Consider the following 22,019-nt stretch of genomic DNA (forward strand, 5'->3'; position numbering starts at 1 on the left):
GTTTTTTTAAACAAAGTAGATCCAAAGATGTACTCATCATTCTCTGTACTTAAAATTGCTGGAGAATCTATGTTTGTACATGGTTATCTACAATCATAGATAACCATGATGCTCTATTGGATCCTATTCTTTTCCATTATCATAGAGTTAATCATGTATTTTGAGTAGTTCTATTTCCTATGTATGAATATCACTACTTGCAGAGAAAACTTGTAATTCAATTCCATTTACAGAACAGATAATTTACCCATAGTAAAGAGATTCTCCTCTCTTCCTCTTTAGGGGGGACTTAAGTTTGTGATGAAACCACAACAGTGAGTTGAAATCCTCTGAATTAAGTCCCTGGAAAACTTCACCATAATTTTAACCACTAAGCCTAACTTAGCCCTGTTTCTACCCTGGGAATTTGGCCTAGTCTAGAAGACCCATTTGATGCTAAGGTCGGGGTGATGCTCTTGTCTCAGAACTGTCAAATGTACCCCTAGTCTACTAAAAAGTGACTTCTTGAATCAGATGTGGTGGTCACCAGTCTCCCAAAAACTTCCTAAAATATGAATAATCCTGGCCAGAGAGGATCTTCAAGATCTAGGTGTATTCTTGTCTGCACCCACAACTCTGGTGCTAAGTTGCAATTAAAACAGGTTTTGGCAATGGCCATTTAGAATAAAGTTTATCCTCTGCTATATAGAAGATATATTCATATAAAGAATAGTTCCTCTTGTTTGCTCTTACTAAACCTCCTTAAAGTTTCCTCTATCAATAATTTGACTACTGCGACTTCTAATATAGGACCATACCTTATGGGAGGAAGTTTCACCATTTGTTGCATTTGAAATTCCTTCAAAAATGCTGGGTTAATACTCGCATCTCTGCTGATATTATTTTTTAATACAAATGAACTGATTAGGTTTATCCCTGCATTCCTTTAATAGGATGCGGAAAGCATTTGCACTATATGTTAGGTAGCCAAGAGCAGTGGAACAAGCTGAATGAACCTAAATGAAGAAACATTTCTTTCTTAACCAATGGGCTTTGTTCTTAAAATATCTTAGTGATCTAATTAGCTACTGCATAGGAAAGTCTCTGTAAGGGAGGGAGCAAGTGTAAGCAAATATGTATGCAAACAAATGGCAATGTATAGATGGAAGCTTAACAGTCATATTTTTACCAAGAGCTGTCAACTGCCATTGATTTCTGTTAGTTCTCAATCTTAACTACATTTTAGAACCTTTCAGAATTTTTTTTTTTTAAAGCCCACCAAATAAATCAAAATGTTTTGAGGGTAGAATCTGGGCTTTTTTCCTTCTTTTTTTACGGTGTGACAGGTAATTCTAATGTACTGCCCAAGAAAGAACCTTTGAGTTTGAACTAAGGCAGTGGAGCACAACCCTGACAGTCCATTAGCATCACCCATATAACTGACAGTTATGCCTGGGTTCCACCCCTAGAAACTCTTATTTAATTATTTTGTTTATAGTTCTCACAGAAATAGGACCAGATACTTTGACTGGAGAATAGCTAAGTGGTACATGTAGGAAACCTGAACTCTTGGCAACAGAAATCTTAGGGAAAGCAACTCATTTATTTACTTATTACTTTTTTTTTTTTTAACATTTAGATGTTACTAAAGCAACTCACTTTTCCACTGTTCAAAACAAAGAAAGAAGCGCAAGTATCAGACCACAGGACTCTAGAAAAAAATAGTTCTTTGAGGAAAATTCCCTCTGTCTATGACCCATAGGTTGGTCATAAGACTAATTAAGTAAAGTATGCTCCTGGGCAGTTGTTATGGAATATGATAGGTGGTAGCATAAAAAGTTTCATCAAGTAAACATATTGGTCTTTATGTTGGCATCCAGTTGCTCTGTATGCTCATATGTCTTCTACACCTTGAACCCTGGACCTGCAGTTCAGCTGCTGGGAACTTGTTAGAAATGCAAATTCTAGGGCCCACCTCAAATGTACTGGCTCAGAAACTCCAGGAATGGGGCCAAGCAATCTAACAGGCCCACCAGGTGATTCTGATACACTCTAAAGGTGGAGTAACACTGCTTTAGACCTTAGTGGAAGAGAGTTGGGGAACACTCAGAGGCAAGCCACTGCTGTGACCAGCACAGCCTCTTACACACACCCTTACATCTAACCCTGCTTGGCACATAAGGAAAACTATCCTATGTATTCCATTTTCATTCATTTCAAATCATAGAAATGACTTAGATCAGAGTCATCTGTTTTTGTTACTTGACAAACATTTTAATTATAAATTTCTTTGTCATCAATGTATTTATAAATTGACTCTTAATTCCAGCATTTAGATCACCTATTATATAGGGTTTTTTGTTTTCTAAATCAGAAACTAATTTGAACAGGTAGTTAGTTCTTTTTAAATCTTTAATTACAGTTGTTTTATACTGCTTTTGTTATTAAAATCCTAAGTCTTAGAGTTAAAACAAATGTATATTTTTATAGGAATTAAAATTGTAAATGGCAGATATGTATGACTAATTAGTATTAGAAAAGTCATCTAATTTTGAGTTAGGAACAGGAACTATATTATATAACATAGTCAACCAATGGAAAAATTAGTACACAGAAAGGTAAATTATAGTTTTAGCATATTTAATTTTAGAATTGGTTGCTTTTTGTTTTTACCTCTTTTGTCCCTGAGAACAAATGATAGAAGAGCTGTTTGATTGTTTCAAATGTGGTAAATGCTTCTGAGATACCAGCTCTAGAATGAATCAGGCTTGCTATTAAATTCCCTATAAATTAAAGAAGAAAAATGTTTGTGTTATTTAATTGATATAAACGTACAGTATTTTCATTAATTGCACATAGCACTGAAAAAAGTTTGTGTCACAAGACACCTCTGTCAATGAAGCAGCACTGAGGAAAAGCATGCATATGTAAATACAGAATAAATGCCCCAAAATTACAGTTTGGTTTTCTGTCACAAACTGTATAACTAGGTTTATGTAAGGGTGTACAGTTTTGAAAATCAGAGGTTTTCCTTCTTCCATAGCTTCAGAATATATTTTGTTTTGAAGTTTTTAGGGTTTTAAAAATAACTATGAACATAATGATTTGATTATCATAAGAACATTTAATATGTCCTTTTTGCAGTTGAAGTGACTTTAAGCTTTATTAATACTTTAAAATCAATGTATTGCTTACTGAGGTTTAAATTCATTGACATTTTTACCATAAAAAGAAATGTTTTCAGATTTAAAATAATAAAGTGTCCCATTAATTGTGTAGCTACCAACTTACTATTTTATGTATATTTGTGTTTGAAAATGAAAACGTATTTTTATATTTGTGTGTGGATATTCTATATGACCTGAGTTTTTGTTTTCCTTGTATTTTTGTCTGGCCTCTATTATAAGCCAAGAAATTCTTTGTGTTTATTGCCTCAGAATGGGGAAAACTGGGTTGTATCATCTAAAGCAAAAATCGTCTAAAGGTAAGCTCTATTTAAAATTAAAAAGAGCTTTAAAGATGGGAAGTTAGAAATGGAAACGAAGGGAGCAGCTAAGAAAGAGAACTAAGGTTTATAGTTCTCAAAGGAGTATTCTCCACTTTGAGTGGAGAATAGCTAAGTGGTATATATAGGAAAACCGAATTCTTGGTAACAGAAATCACAGTCTCTTAAAAACTTCTGTACCTTCGAAGACTCTTCTCGGAACCATGTCAACTTGACATCAAGCACATCAGTTATTTTTACACTATACCTGAGGCCTGAATATCAGGCTTTGCTGGAGATACCCTGGGCATGCATATGACTCTGGTTATGGAGTGCAGAGAAAGTCCAGTAATTTCTGAGATTCATTTCTCCTCATCCTGGGGAAATTAATTTAATATTTGTAAGCTAGTATAATAAAGCATTTCTTTCCCATAAGAGTTTGTGGAGTGTATACCCACTACAGTTGTTTTTCAGAGTCACAGAATTACTGTAACACTGAATTAATAATGTTATTTAGATTAAAACATATTTAATAACTTCTTTAAACATTTTTTTCTAGCTAGTTTCCATCAGAACGTTTATTGCTTCATTTTTCCTTCCTTGCCATGAAAATATACTTCATAAAAATAGAATTCTATGGCATCAAGTGAAGTTTCCTTTAGAGATCCATTTTAGTTAAAAAGAAAAAAATAACTTACTTGTTTCTTTATAATGGTAGTAGTTACTGCATATTACTATAATTCTGACCCTGTCTTATGTTAATTTGAAAGAGGTATAACAAGTCAATTAAATATTACTGATCACCTAATACGTGTGAGCTGTTGGGTTAGGTCTGCAGTAGATGCAGTTATGCAATAGCATTAAATGTGTTGAGAACTCTATGGGACCATCTTGCTTTGCTTTGTTACATAGTGACATAAATAACTTTTCAGTGTTAGCAAAATGTGCACAACTGGACAAAAGAAAACCAGACAGAAGTACATCTGTGTAAATCTGCCACCACCATTATAAATCAGTTTTTTGATTTTGCTTCTGGTAGTTCATAGTTGAATTCTCATTTATATCCTGGAAAAAAATAATTAAGGGTTTGGAAAAGTAAGTAGGAAAGCAAAAAGTCTGTTCAGAGTTACTCTGCTTCTATTTTGGGTGCAGAGTAGATACCCATTGTTTCCTGTAGACTTGCTGTGGAGTTCCATGTAGATAAACATGAGTTCTTGTGGCAGAGTATCAGGTGTATTATTTTATTATTATTCAGATTACAGTAAACTGTTTTTGAAAATAGTTTTATGTGGCTAAAATTAACTTCTAGTCATTTCTTACCTGTCAGGACAATAGTTGAAGTCTGAACTGAATACAGACTGTCAACTACAATAGTAACATCTCTTGAAGACAAAGTAATATGGTCCACATCTCTAATGACTTTAGCCAATACGACAATCTGAAAACAGAAAAAAAGGAAGAAAGAAGAGAATCTTTACACATTTTCTACTCAGCTTCTCTACACTTTTGTAATTTTTTGTTTGTTTGTTTGTTTTTTTGAGACAGAGTCTCGTTCTGTCGCCCAGGCTAATGTGCCGTGGCACAATCTCGGCTCACTCTGCCTCCTAGGTTCAAGTGATTCTTCCACCTCAGCATCCCGAGTGGCTGGGATTACAGGCATCAGCCACCTGCCCAGCTAATTTTTTGTATTTTAGTAGAGACGGGATATCACCATGTTGCCCAGGCTGGTCTCAAACTCCTGACCTCATGATCCACCTGCCTCAGCCTCCCAAAGTGATGGGATTACAGGTGTGAGCCACCGCACCCGGCCACACTTTTGTAATTTTTTTAAAAATTTTTTATTCCTTTGATACTTTTTAGAAGAGTAAATGAAGTATTTAGAGGATTCAATAGAAGAAGCATGTCGGGGGTGGAGAGTTAAGAGCACTTGTTCCTGTCTGGTCATGGCAGTGACCATAGGAAGTGCTATTATTCTTCCTACAATGCTTGCAATCTTTGCACTCTTTCAATGAGTTCATAGAAACGACTTCTCTTAAAGGGCACAGGATAGAAAATAGAATAAGACTTCCCAGATACATACAATCGTTATTAGGTTGAAGGGTCAATGTGATCAACCAAAGATTTACAGCTAGAAAACCTGTCTTGGATGCTAACATATTTTTCTACCTATTTCTTTTTTTATTTTTCTTTTCTTTGAGATGGAGTTTGGCTCTTGTTGCCCAGGCTGGACTGCAATGGTGCAGTCTCAGCTCACTGCAACATACGCCTCCCAAGTTCTAGCAATTCTCTTGCCTCAGCCTCCCAAGCAGCTGGTATTACAGGCATGTGCCACCACGCCTGGCTAATTTTGTATTTTTAGTAGAGATGGGATTTCTCTATGTTGATCAGGCTGCTCTCAAACTCCCAATCTCAGGTGATCTGCCCACCTTGGCTTCCCAAAGTGCTGGGATTACAGGCGTAAGACACTGTGCCCAGCCTATGTCCTTTAATATGGGGTATTGAAAATAATACCAATTGTCAACCCCACAGGCTTATTATAAACATCAGATGAGGTGTAAAGGCATAAGCATCTTGTAACCTGTAAAATTCTATATTAATGAAGAAATCCTCATAGCTCCCAAGTTTTTATGAGGTAGAGGGGCTTATATACAAAGTACTAAATTTTTACAAACAAGTAAACATTTTTCTGGGCCTCCAAATTGTAATTTTCAAGTTTTCAAAAAATGACATATTTATTAATTTGAGGAGTTAATCTCTGATTTTATACCTGAAATGCTGCCATTGCCTTCTCAGTTTCGATTGTTGATTCAAGAAAAGGTACAAAAATAAATATGGTCATTATTCCACTTTCCAATATTATGTATTGCTGAAAGCGATTATTGAAGGCAAAAAGGGTTAATGCGTACCCTGCTCTTAAGCAAATATCCTAAAAATAGGAGAAACATGCATTACAGTGAACTTCATTGATCATGTTACTCAACATAATAGACTTTGGCACATTAAAATATATTACATTCTTATCACTGGGAGTAGAATATGACATTACTAGAGAAAATAGAGAACAGAGAACTCCAGAATGTTATAATTTTCAACATTTCAAAGTAGAGTTGAGAAATCAAAACTTACATAGCATGTTATCTATTGCATTCCATGCATTATTAGGTATTCATATCGTCTCTTAAATTCATTTGTAAAATTACATAGTACTATATTTTAAGGAAGAATAGGAGAAAAATATTTTTAAGAATCATATTTTAACATTCTGAGGCTGGGCAGACCGCAAAAGCTAGTTTCTTCTGTAGAAGTAGTCTGCTTGCCAAAGCTATATAAGTGTGGTATATCTTCCAGAAAGATTCAAAAGATAAAATCTTATTACTAAATTTTATTTTTAATATTAAAAATAATTGAATTATATTGTATGATTAGTATGTTATTTGAACAATGGAGTACACACAGAGAGAACTCATTAATCTTAGTGAATTTTCTTTTTTTCTTCTTGACAGAGTCACTGTCACCCAGGCTGGAGTGCAGTGGTGTAATCTTGGCTTACTGTAATTTCCATTTCCCAGGCTCAAGCAGTGCTCCTACCTCAGCCTCCCAAGTAGCTGAGACTAAAGGTGTGTTCCACCACACCCGGCTAATTTCCTGTATTTTTTGTAGAGACAGGGTTTTGCTATGTTGCCCAGGCTGGTCTTGAACCCATGAGCTCAAGCTGTTCGCTCACCTCAGCCTCCCAAAGTGCTAGGATTACAGACATGAGCCACCACAGCCAGCCCTGAATTTTATTCTGCCACTGTTAATCATAATATTAAAATGCTGCATGTACATATTGAAATATTTATAAATAAAATTATATGATGCTTGAAATTTGCTTTGAAAATAATTTAGTAGAAGTGAGTGGATGTACAGATCAAATAAGATTGGCTATGAGTTGATGACTGCTGAAACTGGGTCACAGGAATATTTAGATTCATTATGCTACCCTTTCATTTTATATATATTTGAAATTTTCCATAATAAAAGTCTCACGCACACACACACAATGGTCACCTAGCAACAGGCAGAAGGAAAAGTATTAGGTACAGTCAAGCTTGAGAAACTAGGTCTCAGTCCTGGTCAAAGTGTGGATTAACAGATAGCAGAATAGAACCTAGAGCCAACTAGAAAAGAATGGCAATGGGAAATGTACCAAAGGACGTCAGATAGAGGGAAGTAAGAGAAACATGCTAAGACTTGACCGATTTCCACTTCTTTTCCATGTAGGGTTCACTCCTGCAGTATCACTGTGGAAGTCTACAGTAAATAGTTTAGATTATAAAGTGGATATTAATGTTTCAAAATGAATCCCATAGTTTGATTACTTCTACCATGCCAGCTAGTATCAGATACAGGATAAGAACCAAGTTGGCTATTCCCAGTTCAGAGGGCTAGAAATTAATCCTTGAGGAAAGATATATTTTTCCATACTTTTTTTCCCAAATGTCAACTGTCTTAAACTCTTTACTTCATGTATATTTTCATTTGCCTGTCTATCAAGGTGGTTATACCCACTGGTTACTTATCTTCACTTTATACACACTGTGATTTATGAGTGGGAGAAGAGTGCCTGTTATTTATGCTCACTAACATTTCTTCAAAAGTATATTCATAATTAGGCCACATATTTGAGTTGATTAAAAAGAGTAGAATAACAATAACTAATGTGACTAATTTTATGTGGCTTGTGGAAATCAATCTCAATGGTTCGTTTTATATATTATTCTAGTTTGGTAGCATGAGAATAATTAAATTATTTAAAAACAACACATAACTTGTTGCATCTCCATGTGACAATATTGATGTGCCTAGGTTCCTGGGTTCCTGACCTAGTTTTTATTGCATTCCTATTATTATCCATAAGATAGCGATTCATTCAGTGACATATTTAACTGCTGAACATCGCTCCCTCCCCTTTAACTTCTACAACATGTCTTTGTAATCTGAAGTCTCCCACTATAGGTTTAATGAAGGACCACAGTAATTCGGTACTGTTTCTAAAGCCCTAAGAGCACTAATGTGCCTCTACAGTGCAGGTAGTTTGAGACAAAATACAAGAAACCCTAGAGGACTTTTAACTTGCCTTGTGATGATCCTTAGAATTAAAAATTTTAGTCACATCCAGATAAATCCTTTGGTTTATACTTAAACCTTCTAGTTCTCTAAGATTCTCTAGCATTTGTAGAACTGATCCACCTGAATATATCTATTATAAGACAAATCAAGGGTCTAGAGAGTGAAGTTGGTGGTAACAAAGTGGGAGGGAAGGCAGAATACTTGATAGTGGAATGTGTAGTAAAAGAAAAGAGAGAAGAAGGGTGCACATGAGTAAAGTAATGAGAGTAAAATCTAGAAGGAACAGAGGGTCAAATGTGGCTTAGAGAGTCACTCAGACATTCATTTAGTCTCCTCACTCTATTATTTTTCATATATATTTCTTTCTTTCTTTTTTTTTTTTTTTTTGAGACCAAATGAATCTAGTGCTGTCCCCAAGGCTGGAGTGCAGTGGTGCGATCTTGGCTCACTGCAGCTTTCACCTCGTGGGTTCAAGTGATTCACCTGCTTCAGCCTCCCAAGTAGCTGGGACTACAGGCATGTGCCACCATGCCTGGCTAATTTTTGTCTCTTTAGTAGAGACGGGGTTTCACTATATTGGCAAGGCTGGTCTCGAACTCCTGATCACAGGTGATCTGCCCACCTTGACCTCCCAAAATATTTCCCATATTTTTATAGCAGCACTTTCCTTTTTTTGTACCACAGTAGAGCAAACTTTTATATTAAAAAAATAACATGACTTTATTCCCACCCACCTCCTGACCCTCCTTGATTCCTTTAAAATCTCACAGAACTGAGAGAAACATCACTGGCAATTTACTTCCTGGTTTTGAAATGCCCTGTAAAAAATAGTTCTCATTTCTCTAGGGTAGTCCTATTGAAAGTGTAGCCTGTGAACAAGTGACAGTCCAAAAATCATTAACGGTGGGATAACAAAACTGAGAAAAAACATTGAACAGAAACAAATCTTTATCGTTGAATATCAACTAATAATCATAGGAGGAAGAAGGGAATTTTTTTATTGCCCTTAGGCAAATGTTACATTTATTATTGTTGCATCAATGGATGTTAAGACTGGTGAGCAAAAGTGTGATGCAAAACAAAATATTTGCATAATCTCAGAGTGTCTCACCTTAAGATACTTATTCATTACAAAAGGAAAAACAATGAGTGAAGAAATATGGCAGCCCCATTTTAACCAAGTAATCAGTTAACATTACCAGTAAGATACATCAACATTATATGCCTCATGATACGATGTACTGGGAAGGTGAGTCAAGAAGACTACATCACTTCTGTGATATTCATGCCAAAAGGTCTAACTTCAATTAATTATGGGAAAACATCAAAGTCAAATTGAGAGATATTCTATAAAATAACCGGTCTGGATTCATAAAAAATGTCAAAATCATAAAAGACCAATGAAATCATGAAAAACAAAGAAGGGCTGGGCTTCACAAACTGGAGGCTAAAGAGACAAGACATCTAGATGTAATATGAGACCCTGGATTAGATTCTGGAACAAAAAGTAGACACGAAAAAAATAAAAATATTTTTTTAAATTAAAAATATGTAAAAACAACCAAAAAAAGGACATTGCTGAGAAAACTGGCCAAATTTAAATAATGTCTGCAGATTAGTTGATAGTATTGTATCAGTGTTAATGTTCTAGTTGACATTTAGGAAAACTAGATGAAGGATATGCCAGAATACTAGTTTTATTAATTTTTGGAAAGTCTAAGATTATTTCAAAAGTTTTAAAGTTAAAAAAAATCCCTCCATAATAGATTGCTGGGAAAAAGCTACTTCTTCATCACAAATAGTTTGAGAAGCACCACTTTAGCATATTGGATAAGAAGTGAATGACTGAGGGCTGAAAGCACAGAAAATTATTTTTAAAATTTGATTTGGGATATAAGAGATTTGTTTTTTGACTCATCACCAAACATTAAAATTACTGCATTTCAATAATGAAATGGGACAACTCAGAAAAATATGGAGCAGTATTATCACATTATTATAAACTAATGACCTACAAAGAGATCTTTTACATGTCTTTTCTTAAATAATACACTGAATATTGCCATGAAGAAGACTTGAAGATAATTTGAGGAGGTGGTATAAAAACCATTTTTTTCTAAGTGACCCTCAATATTTTGTAAAGGCATTACCTTTTCTGTTGAGCGAAGAAGATGAAAAACATCAGCATACTCAAATCCTTCATTTTCATGTAAGTCTTTCTGTAACACATCATTCCCTAGGACAATGCATGCCAAGGAAAATGCCACTTCAACCTAAATATGTGATTTTCAGAAATTATTTTTCACTTAGCTTTATGAAATTACACATTTCATTGTGCAGGCATTTATATAGGATACATTGTGGAAAGATACTATAAAATCTGATAAAATATAATCCATTGATTTCAGTTATCTTACTAGTGAAATAGCTGCACTTAACAACTCCCTCATAATTTTTAACAACTGAGAAGATATCCTTTCTCTCTGTGTTCAGAGACCAACCACAGAGGTCCATTTGAGGGCACTGGAGAAGGGAATAACTGCCAACAAAGTATGTAAAAAGGTATTAAGTGCATAGTTGTATCCCTTCCATATTTAAAAAAAAGTTTTAATTTTTTGACATGGATTAAAAAGCTATTTTGAACTGCTTGTTAACTACTGATCATTGAGTTGTAAGGCTTTGATGCAGCACCTATTAATTTAAGCAAAGCTTTGGGGAGTAGTACTAAGGAATAGTACTGCTATTTTTTCCTCCTCTAGTTCTGGAACCATTTAATGCACGTTCTGAAGCCCATTAGGAAGCTGAATCTTGTATATTATTGGGACTTAGATAGGTTTTTAAAGTGCTATACTATGCATTTATATGAAAAACATTATGACTTTGAAAAATATGATTACTGAATTATTGCAAAACATTTTGTCCATTATAGAATCTTATTTTGAGAAAAAGTATTGAAATATGTTTATGGTCTATTTAAACAAAGTTCAGAACTCATTGAAAACATGCACTGAAATATAGATGGATACTTTTTTTCTGATAACAAGCACATTTGTTTAAAAAAAAAATGCACCAGATGTGGTACCTCATGCCTATAATCCCATCACTTTGGGAGGCCAAAGTAAGAGGATCTCTTGAGCCCAAGAGTTCAAGAACGACCTCTGCAAAATGGTGGAACTCCATCTCCAAAAAAATACAAAAAATTAGCCAGGCGTGGTGATGCACTCCTGTAGTCGCAGCTATTCGGTGGGCTGAGGTGGGAGGATCACCTCACCCAGGAGGCAGAGGCTGCAGTGAGCCAAGATTGCACTACTGCACTCTAGCCTGGCTGACAGAGTGAGAGACCCCATCTCAATTTAAATAAATAAATAAAGATTAAAAAGGGAAACAGCCTGGTTACAGTGGCTCATACCTGTAATCCCAGCACTTTGGGAGGCCAAGGCAGGCAGATCACTTGAGGTCAGGAGTTCAAGACCAGCCTGGCCAACATGGTGAAACTCCATCTCTACAAAAATATAAAAATTAGCCGGGCGTTGTGGTACACACGTGTAATCCCCGCTACTCAGGAGGCTGACACAGGAGGATTACTTGAACTCAGGAGGTGGAGGTTGCAGTGAGCTGAGATGGCGCCAATGCACTCCATCCAGCCTGGGCAATAGAGCGAGACTCTGTCTCAAAAAAAAAAAAAAAAAAAAAAGGTATTTACTTAGCTACTGTCCTCCTATGTTACTCTATTTTCTCATCTCTGTGTACATACCAAATTTTGAAGATAAAATAATTTTTTGCTGTTATAATTTCTTGCTTAGCCAACTATAGATGTCCTGAATTTCTAAAGCCTGGTTAAAAGTATTTGAATAGATGTGAATGTCATTTTATTAAAGGTATTTTAGTGGAAGTAAATGAAAGACTGGATGACCCCGAACAACTCCCAATAATTCTTTGTAATGTCCTGCCTTTAAAACTATTACTTCCAGCCAGCAAAGGCTGTTTGGCAACAGGCAGGGCTGGTTTGAGGTATAGTACTGACAAGATTCACTAATATTTGAGAAATATTGCCATATAAGTCACACATTCCCATTATCCCTGCCCAGTTTTAGCAACTGATGTCTGGGGAGGTAGGGAAGAAGTTCTGTAAATAAATAATCAAATATCTGAGGTAAAAATTTCTTCGAAGAGTAAAAACATAAAATTTTCTTGTCATATTTGAAGAAATTCTCTTTTAATAAAATTTACTAGTTATCTTATGGTTTGAAGCAACCTTTTTGTTTAAAACTTCTAGGATTTTGTTTATTTTTATTTTTGGCTTATTTCTACAAGAAAAATAGGATTTAGTCTAAAAGATTAAATATTTTTACATTTATGAACTTGCATAAAGATACAAAGTTTTCTTTAAAATTATATTTCTGCTAATTTTTATCATATCAGGAAAAAAAAGTAAACCTTTATATATACCTTAATGTTAGGAGAAGGGTGATTTCTTAGCAGTTGAATAAGTATTGGAAAGGCATTTTCATCTATAATACATTGTTGACTCACAGGATTGCTTGTATGGGCTACACCTGTAAGAGTCCACGCCAGTGAGGTGATATTTTTTTCCATCTTGTAAATGGTAAAGTCAAACATAGGTTGATATTTTTGGTTGACACAGTGTTCTAAGGTAATGTGGTTAGTAAATTACAAAACAGTATGCTATATTGACACTATTTTAATAGGCCTGAATTAATATTTTAAAAGGCAAAGTGAATAAACATGGAAAGATTATGAGAATTGTGACTGGCTTCTTAATAGTCACAAAGCAAAGAAATTAGAAATGTTATACTATCAATGAATAATAATAATAGCTATCATTCATTGAAGAAACATGTGAGGTACTTAAGTTCATAGTTCTATTGTTTTCTATAAAATGTTTATTTTTACAAAAATGACTAGAGTAAATCACCAAGTTAAAAGTTCTAGGTTTCTTAAATTGTACACGACTAAAAGATACTCTTACTATGCCTCTTCATGACATACTACTTTAAATTGCAGGCCTAATCTCACCAGAGAAACTCGACTATCTTTTTTTTTTTCCACTCCTTGCAATTTCCTGTTGAGAAACTTATTTCTTTCTACTGAAATGGACAATTTTAATCCTGTTCTTTTGCCAATAAATGTCACAATAAATATACAGTGGGTTTATATAAACGGGTTAACCCTAAATAAATGGGTTAAATATGAACACAAGATTGAGCCTTTCAGCCTTTCTCTTCACTTTCAGTGAACATTGAAGATAAATCACCTACATATTGTATCTAGGGAAGTTGGAAAAAAAAAAAAAGATTTTTGTCCCTGCAAACCACCCCCACCCCTCCACACACACTCAGCTGATGTGGACAGCTTTGAAATGAACTGAGAAGAAACTTGATTATGTACATGTGTATGCATATCAAGCAACCGTGCATATATGGTATCATTTACTAGAACTTTAGTAATTACTGTAATTTATGTCAGAGTGTCTGGCTGAGAAAAGACACATCTTCTCTGGCTTATTGTCTTGGAATTGTGAATGAATTTATGAGTTGTTATGAGTATTTTTTCATTTAATCATCTAATTATTGGGTGCTGTGAGAACAACCCAGGATTGGAGCTCTCATTGAATCTGGGGTGGCGGTGGCTGGCCCTACCCAGCACTCCCCACAGAGCGCGCTTGTCCGGGTGCCCTGTTGAACCGGCAACCTGAGACTTGAGAGGGCTGGACTTGAGACTGAACGAGCCTTGGACAGTGGGCCAGCCCAGGGGATTGCAGGGACAGAGTGTTTGGGATAGCCCAGTGGGACGAACAAAACCGCGATTTCAAACAATCCCGAGCAGACGGTCCGAGACGCTCTCTGGGGGAGGGGCGTCCACCATTACCGAGGCAACCCGCCCCAACTGAGATACACGCCCACTGCTGATGCAGCCTGCTGTTGCCGAGGCAACCCACTACAACAGAGACACTCCTCCGCAGGGCATGGCGGAGACCACAGCAGAACAGCAGAGCCTGCAGCAATAGGGCGAACCTCACAACAGCAGGGCGGAGCCTCAGCAGGCAAACAGTGGCTAGTCTGCCTCCTAGCTGGGCAGGACACCTCAACGGACATCCAAATATAAAGCCCGAACCCCCCAACACAGAGCATTTAAGAAAAAAAGGGGTTTTTTAATGAGCTCTGTTGCAGCAGAATCAAACATAGCAGCCTAACAGCCCTGAATGAACAACAGAGCTCACAACTCAGCAATTGAGCTCCTATAAAGTACAGACTGTCTCCTCAAGCAGCTCCCTGACGCCTCTATATCCAAAAGACTGACATTTGGCAGGCACCATCCTGAGACAAAGATAGCAGAAAAAGAAACTGGTAGCATCCCTCACTGTACCACAGCTGCTATAGGTGCACCCCAGACAAGCAGGGCCTGGAGTGGACCTCAGCAGTCGTACAGCAAAGGAGCTAGACTGGAAGAAGGAAAACCAAGTAACAGAAATACTTCATCATCAACAATATGGGTGTCCACTCAGAGACCCAATCAAAAAGTCAGCAACTACGCAGACGACAAGCGGATAAATCCACAAAGATGGGAAGAAACCAGCGCAAAAAGGAGGAAAACACCCGAAACCAGAACACCTCACCTCCTAGAAAGGACCAAAACTCCTCACCAGCAAGGGAACAAAGCAGGACGGAGAATGACTGTGATGAAATGACGGAATTAGACTTCAGAAGGTGGATAATGAGAAACTTTTGTGAGCTAAAAGAACATGTATTAAATCAATGCAAAGAAACTAAGGAACTTGAAAAAAGATATGAGGACATGATAACAAGAATGGATAACTTAGAGAGGAATATGAATGAATTAAAGGAGCTGAAAAACACAATACGAGAACTTCGCGAAGCATGCACAAGTTTCAATAGCCAAATTGACCAAGCAGAAGAAAGAATATCTGAAGTGGAAGATCAACTCAATGAAATAAAACGAGAAACCAAGCTTAGAGAAAAAAGCGCAAAAAGGAATAAACAAAGTCTCCAAGAAATGTGGGACTATGTGAAAAGACCTAACCTACGTTTGATAGGTGTACCAGAAGAAGATGAAGAGAATGAATCCCAGCTAAAAAATACTCTTCAGGACATCATCCAGGAAAATTTTCCCCACCTAGCAAGACAGGCCAACACTCAAATGCAGGAAATACAGAGAACACCACAAAGATTTTCTGCAAGAAGAGCAACCCCAAGGCACATAATCGTCAGATTCAATAGGGTTGAAATAAAGGAGAGAATACTAAGGGCAGCCAGAGAGAAAGGTCGGGTCACCCACAAAGGGAAGCCCATCAGACTCACAGCAGATCTCTCAGCAGAAACACTACAAGCCAGAAGAGAGTGGGGGCCAATATTCAACATTCTTAAAGAAAAGAACTTTCAACCCAGAATTTCATATCCAGCCAAACTGAGCTTCAGAAGTAAAGGAAAAATAAAATCCTTTGCGAACAAGCAAGTACTCAGAGATTTTGTCACCACCAGGCCTGCTTTACAAGAGCTCCTGAAAGAGGCACTACACATAGAAAGGAACAACCAGTACCAGCCATTCCAAAATCACACTAAATGCTAAAGAACATCAACATAATGAAGAATCTACAACAACTAACAGGCAAAACAGCCAGCTAGCATCAAAATGGCAGTATCAAATTCACACATAACAATATTAACCCTAAATGTAAATGGACTAAATGCACCAATCAAAAGACACAGACTGGCAAATTGGATAAAAATCCAAAACCCATCAGTGTGCTGTATCCAGGAAACCCATCTCACATGCAAGGATACACAAAGGCTCAAAAGAAAGGCATGGAGGAAGATTTGCCAAGCAAATGGAGAGCAAAAAAAAGCAGGAGTTGCAATTCTCATCTCTGATAAAATAGACTTTAAAGCAACAAAGATCAAAAGAGACAAAGAAGGCCATTACATAGTGGTAAAAGGATCAATACAACGAGAAGAGCTAACGATCCTGAACATATATGGACGCAATGCAGGAGCACCCAGATACATAAGGCAAGTTCTTAATGACTTACAAAGAGACTTAGACTCCCACACAATAATAGTGGGAGACTTTAACACTCCACTGTCAATATTAGACAGATCAACCAGACAGAAAATCAACAAGGATATCCAGGGCTTGAACTCAGACCTGGAGCAAGCAAACCTGATAGACATTTACAGAACTCTCCACCCCAAATCCACAGAATACACATTCTTCTCAGCACCACATCACACCTACTCTAAAATTGACCACATAATTGAAAGCAAAGCACTCCTCAGCAAATGCAAAACAACTGAAATCATAACAAACAGCCTATCAGACCATAGTGCAATCAAGTTAGAACTCAGAATACAGAAACCAACCCAGAACCACACAGCTTCATGGAAACTGAATAACTGGCTCTTGAATGTTGACTGGGTAAACAATGAAATGAAGACAGAAATAAAGAAGTTCTTCGAAACCAATGAGAACGAAGACAAAACATGCCAGAACCTCTGGGACACATTTAAAGCAGTCTCTAGAGGAAAGTATATAGCAATAAGTGCCCATATGAGGAGAATGGAGAGATCCAAAATTGACACCCTATCATCAAAATTGAAAGAGCTAGAGGAGCAAGATCAAAAAAACTCAAAACCCAGCAGAAGACAAGAAATAACTAAGATCAGAGCTGAACTGAAGGAGATTGAGACACGAAAAACCCTTCTAAAAATCAGTAAATCCAAAAGCTGGTTTTTTGAAAAGATCAACAAAATAGACAGACCACTAGCCAGATTGATTAAAAAGAAAAGAGAGAACAACCCAATAGATGCAATAAAAAATGATAAAGGGGAAATCACCACAGATTCCACAGAAATTCAAACCATCATCAGAGAATATTACAAACAACTCTATGCACATAAACTAGTAAACCTGGAAGAAATGGATAAATTCCTGGACACCTGTGTCCTCCCAAGCCTAAACCAGGAGGAAGCTGAAACTATCAATAGACCAATAACAAGGTCAGAAGTCAAGGCAGCAATTAAGAGCCTACCACTCAAAAAAAGCCCAGGTCCAGACGGGTTCACAGCCGAATTCTACCAGACACACAAAGAGGAGCTAGTACCATTCCTTCTGAAACTATTTCAAACAATCCAAAAAGAGGGAATCCTTCCCAAATCATTTTACGAGACCTACATAATTCTGATACCAAAACCCGGCAGAGACCTAACAAGAAAAGAAAACTTCAGGCCAATATCCATGATGAACATATATGCAAAAATCTTCAATAAAATATTGGCAAGCTGATTGCAACAGCAAATCAAAAAACTTATTCATCATGATCAAGTAGGATTCATCCCGGGGATGCAAGGCTGGTTCAACATATGCAAGTCTATCAACGTAATTCACCACATAAACAGAACCAAAAACAAAAACCACATGATTATCTCAATTGATGCAGAGAAGGCATTTGACAAAATTCAACAGCCCTTTATGCTAAAAACCCTCAATAAACTCGGTATCGATGGAACGTATCTCAAAGTAATAAAAGCTATTTATGACAAACCAACAGCCAATATCATACTGAATGGGCAAAAACTGGAAGCATTCCCTTTGAAATCCGGCACTAGACAAGGATGCCCTCTCTCACCACTCCTATTCAATATAGTACTGGAAGTCCTAGCCAGAGCAATCAGGCAAGAAAAAGAAATAAAGGGTATTCGAATTGGAAAGGTGGAAGCCAAACTGTCTCTATTTGCAGACGACATGATAGTATAACTAGAAGACCCCATCGCCTCAGCCCCAAAACTCCTGAAACTGATAAGCAACTTCAGCAAAGTCTCAGGATATAAAATCAATGTGCAAAAATCACAAGCATTGGTCTACACCAATAACAGACTTAAAGAAAGCCAAATCAAGAACGAACTGCCATTCACAATTGCTACAAAAAGAATAAAATACCTTGGAATACAACTCACAAGAAACGTAAGGGACCTCTTCAAGGAGAACTACAAACCACTGCTCAACAAAATCAGAGAGGACACAAACAGATGGAGAAACATTCCATGTTCATGGTTAGGAAGAATTAATATCGTGAAAATGGCTATACTGCCCAAAGTAATTTACAGAATTAACGCTATCCCCATCAAGCTACCATCGACTTTCTTCACAGAAATGGAAAAAAAACCACCATGAACTTCATATGGAACCAAAAGAGAGCCCGCATAGCCAAGTCAATTCTAAGCAAAAAGAACACAGCGGGGGGCATCACACTACTGGATTTCAAACTATACTACAAGGCTACAGTAATCAAAACAGCATGGTAATGGTACCAAAACAAAGATATAGACCAATGGAACAAAACAGAGGCACCGGAGGCAACACAATATATCTACAACTATACAATCTTTGATAAACCTGACAAAAACAAGCAATGGGGCAAGGATTCCATGTTTAACAAATGGTGTTGGGAAAACTGGCTAGCCATGTGCAGAAAGCAGAAACTGGACCCCTTCCTGACACCTTACACTAAAATTAACTCCAGATGGATTAAAGACTTAAACATAAGACCTGGCACCATAAAAACCCTAGAAGGAAATCTAGGCAAAACTCTCCAGGACATAGGAGTAGGCAAGGACTTCATGAACAAAACACCAAAAGCATTGGCAACAAAAGCCAAAATAGACAAATGGGACCTAATGAAACTCCACAGCTTCTGCACGGCAAAAGAAACAGTCACTAGAGTGGATCGGCAACCAACAGAATGGGAAAAAATTTTTGCAGTTTACCCATCTGACAAAGGGCTGATATCCAGAATTTACAAAGAACTCAAGCAGATTTACAGGAAAAAAAAACAAACAAGCCCATTCTAAAGTGGGCAAAGGATATGAACAGACACTTTACGAAAGAAGACATATATAAGGCCAACAATCATATGAAAAAATGCTCATCGTCACTGGTCATCAGAGAGATGCAAATCAAAACCACATTGAGATACCATCTCACGCCAGTTAGAATGGCGATCATTAAAAAATCTGGAGACAACCGATGCTGGAGAGGATGTGGAGAAAAAGGAACACTTTTACACTGTTGGTGGGAGTGTAAATTAGCTCAACCATTGTGGAAGACAGTGTGGCGATTCCTCAAGGCCTTAGAAATAGAAATTCCATTTGACCCAGCAATCCCATTACTGGGTATATATCCAAAAGACTATAAATCGTTCTACTATAAGGACACATGTACACGAATGTTCATTGCAGCACTGTTTACAATAGCAAAGACCTGGAATCAACCCAAATGCCCACTGATAATAGACTGGATTGGAAAAATGTGGCACATATGCACCATGGAATATTATGCAGCAATCAGAAATGATGAGTTTGTGTCATTTGTAGGGACATGGATGAATCTGGAGAACATCATCCTCAGCACACTGACACAAGAACAGAAACTGAAACACCGCATATTCTCACTCATAGGCGGGTGATGAAAAATGAGAACACATGGACACAGAAAGCGGAGTACTAAACATTGGGGTCTATAGGGGGGAAAAGGGGAGGGCCAGTGGGGGGGGTGGGGAGGGATAGCCAGGGGAGAAATGCCAAACGTGGGTGAAGGGGAAAAGGAAAGCAAAGCACACTGCCATGTGTGTACCTATGCAACTGTCTTGCATGCTCTGCTCATGTACCCCAAAACCTAAAATCCAATAAAAAATTTAAAAAAAATGGCAGAGAAAAAAAATCTCTAATTATTTATTTATTCAATGCATATTTATTAAATAGCTACTATGTGCTAGACACTGTTCCAGGTACTAGGAAAAAAATGGTGAACCAATAAAACAAGGTCCTTTACCTTGTGGAACAAAAGGAAAGTCCTAAGTAAAGAACATAGCAATAAGTTCAATATTACTTGACAGTTACATCAGAGGGGAGTGACAGGAAGGTCATTTCCTCTTGAAGTAGGAAAGTAAAAAGGGCTTATAGGCCATGCTGGAAATGTGGACCATATCCTAGGTGACAGACAGTCACTGAGTAACTTAAACAAGAAGATATAATCAACTTTACATTTTAGATAGATCACTCAAGTAACACTTGGAATGTTAACCCTTAAAGATTAATAAAATTAAGAGAATGTGGGGAAAACCATTCTTTCTCTTACCCTGCATCAGTACAAAAAGTAGAAATTCCTCCACCCCTGGCAAACTCAGAAGTATTAAGATAAAAGTTTACTCCTTATTCATCCTTCCTTATGAGAAGAGTAGTGAGTTACCTAATTTTTTAGTTTGAAGAATGAGTCATTGCAAATGCATGGTTTAGGTTCTTTTTGGCACTTTTTGTTGTTTTCTTGGAGCAAGCTTTCCAACAGTAAGGCTGAAGTTTTGATCTCTATTTGTTTCCTGTCTATTTCTCATCTGGACCCAAATTCTGAAAGGAGTGAAGTGTCTTTACTTAGCTCTTCAGTAATCCAAACTAGCTCTAAAGCTCAGGAAAGACATCGGGGATGTGGATAAAGAACTGGGAAGAGGCCGGGCGCTGTGGCTCACGAGTGTCATCCCAACACTCTGGAAGGCCAAGGTGGGCGAGGTCAGTTCAAAAGCAGCCTGGCCAACATGGTGAAGCCCCGTATCTACTTAAAAACTACAGAAATTAGCCAGGTGTGGTGGTGCATGCCTGTAATTCCAGCTACTCAGGAGCCTGAGGCAGAATTGCTTGAACTGAGGAGGAGAATTGAGGAGGAGGTTGTAGTGAGCTAAGATTGCGCCATTGCACTCCAGCCTGGACAACAGAGTGAGACTCCATCTCAAATAAATGAATAAATAAAACTGTTTTTTACATACTTTAGCAGTTAGAAAACATAAATAAATTTGTGTTTTCGATATTTAGGTTACATTACACATGTTTAGATCTATTCAAAAACAGATTCAGGACATCTATTCATATATGACAAGTCCAAATCCATATTTGCTTCACTTAATATATCTGGTCCCTATAAAATAATACAGAGATAGAGCTCACCTGAATCAGAACTCAGAAATCTGGTAAGATATGGGAGGCCGTTATGTTCTCTCACAGCTCTTTGATTGTTTTCATTTCCTATGCATAATACCTGTATACAGTTCATTACATTTACTAGCACACTTTCTATGATTAAGTTCAAGAGATTTATCAGACTTGGGATTCCATTCTAAAAATAAACCAAAAAAAAAATATTTGCCATTATAGATACTTCACTGGTAATTGGTAAACAGCAAGAAGTAATCAACATATGCTAACTTAAGAAAATACTCTGTTATCTACTTCTTGACTGCACTCAAATGCCAACTTCTCAGTGGAATATTTTTCACCAGGCTCCCTCTCCCTCCCTTTTACCTGCTGTATCCTTCCCTGAGAGTTTTGTCACTGAATAATAACATGGGTTTCTATTTTTGTAA

At 37.0% G+C, this 22,019-nt stretch overlaps 1 long non-coding RNA gene across 1 annotated transcript; it reads left to right on the forward strand.

The window, feature by feature from the left end:
• Positions 1 to 1,293: 1,293 nt before the first annotated feature.
• LOC144576617 (uncharacterized) lies at positions 1,294 to 7,330 on the forward strand. Its single transcript, XR_013518839.1, has 2 exons — positions 1,294 to 3,463; positions 6,967 to 7,330. It is a non-coding gene; the product is annotated as an uncharacterized LOC144576617 (long non-coding RNA).
• Positions 7,331 to 22,019: the final 14,689 nt, after the last annotated feature.

The sequence above is a fragment of the Callithrix jacchus genome, chromosome 6, assembly GCF_049354715.1.
Source record: "Callithrix jacchus isolate 240 chromosome 6, calJac240_pri, whole genome shotgun sequence".
In the NCBI taxonomy this organism is placed as follows: domain Eukaryota; kingdom Metazoa; phylum Chordata; class Mammalia; order Primates; family Cebidae; genus Callithrix; species Callithrix jacchus.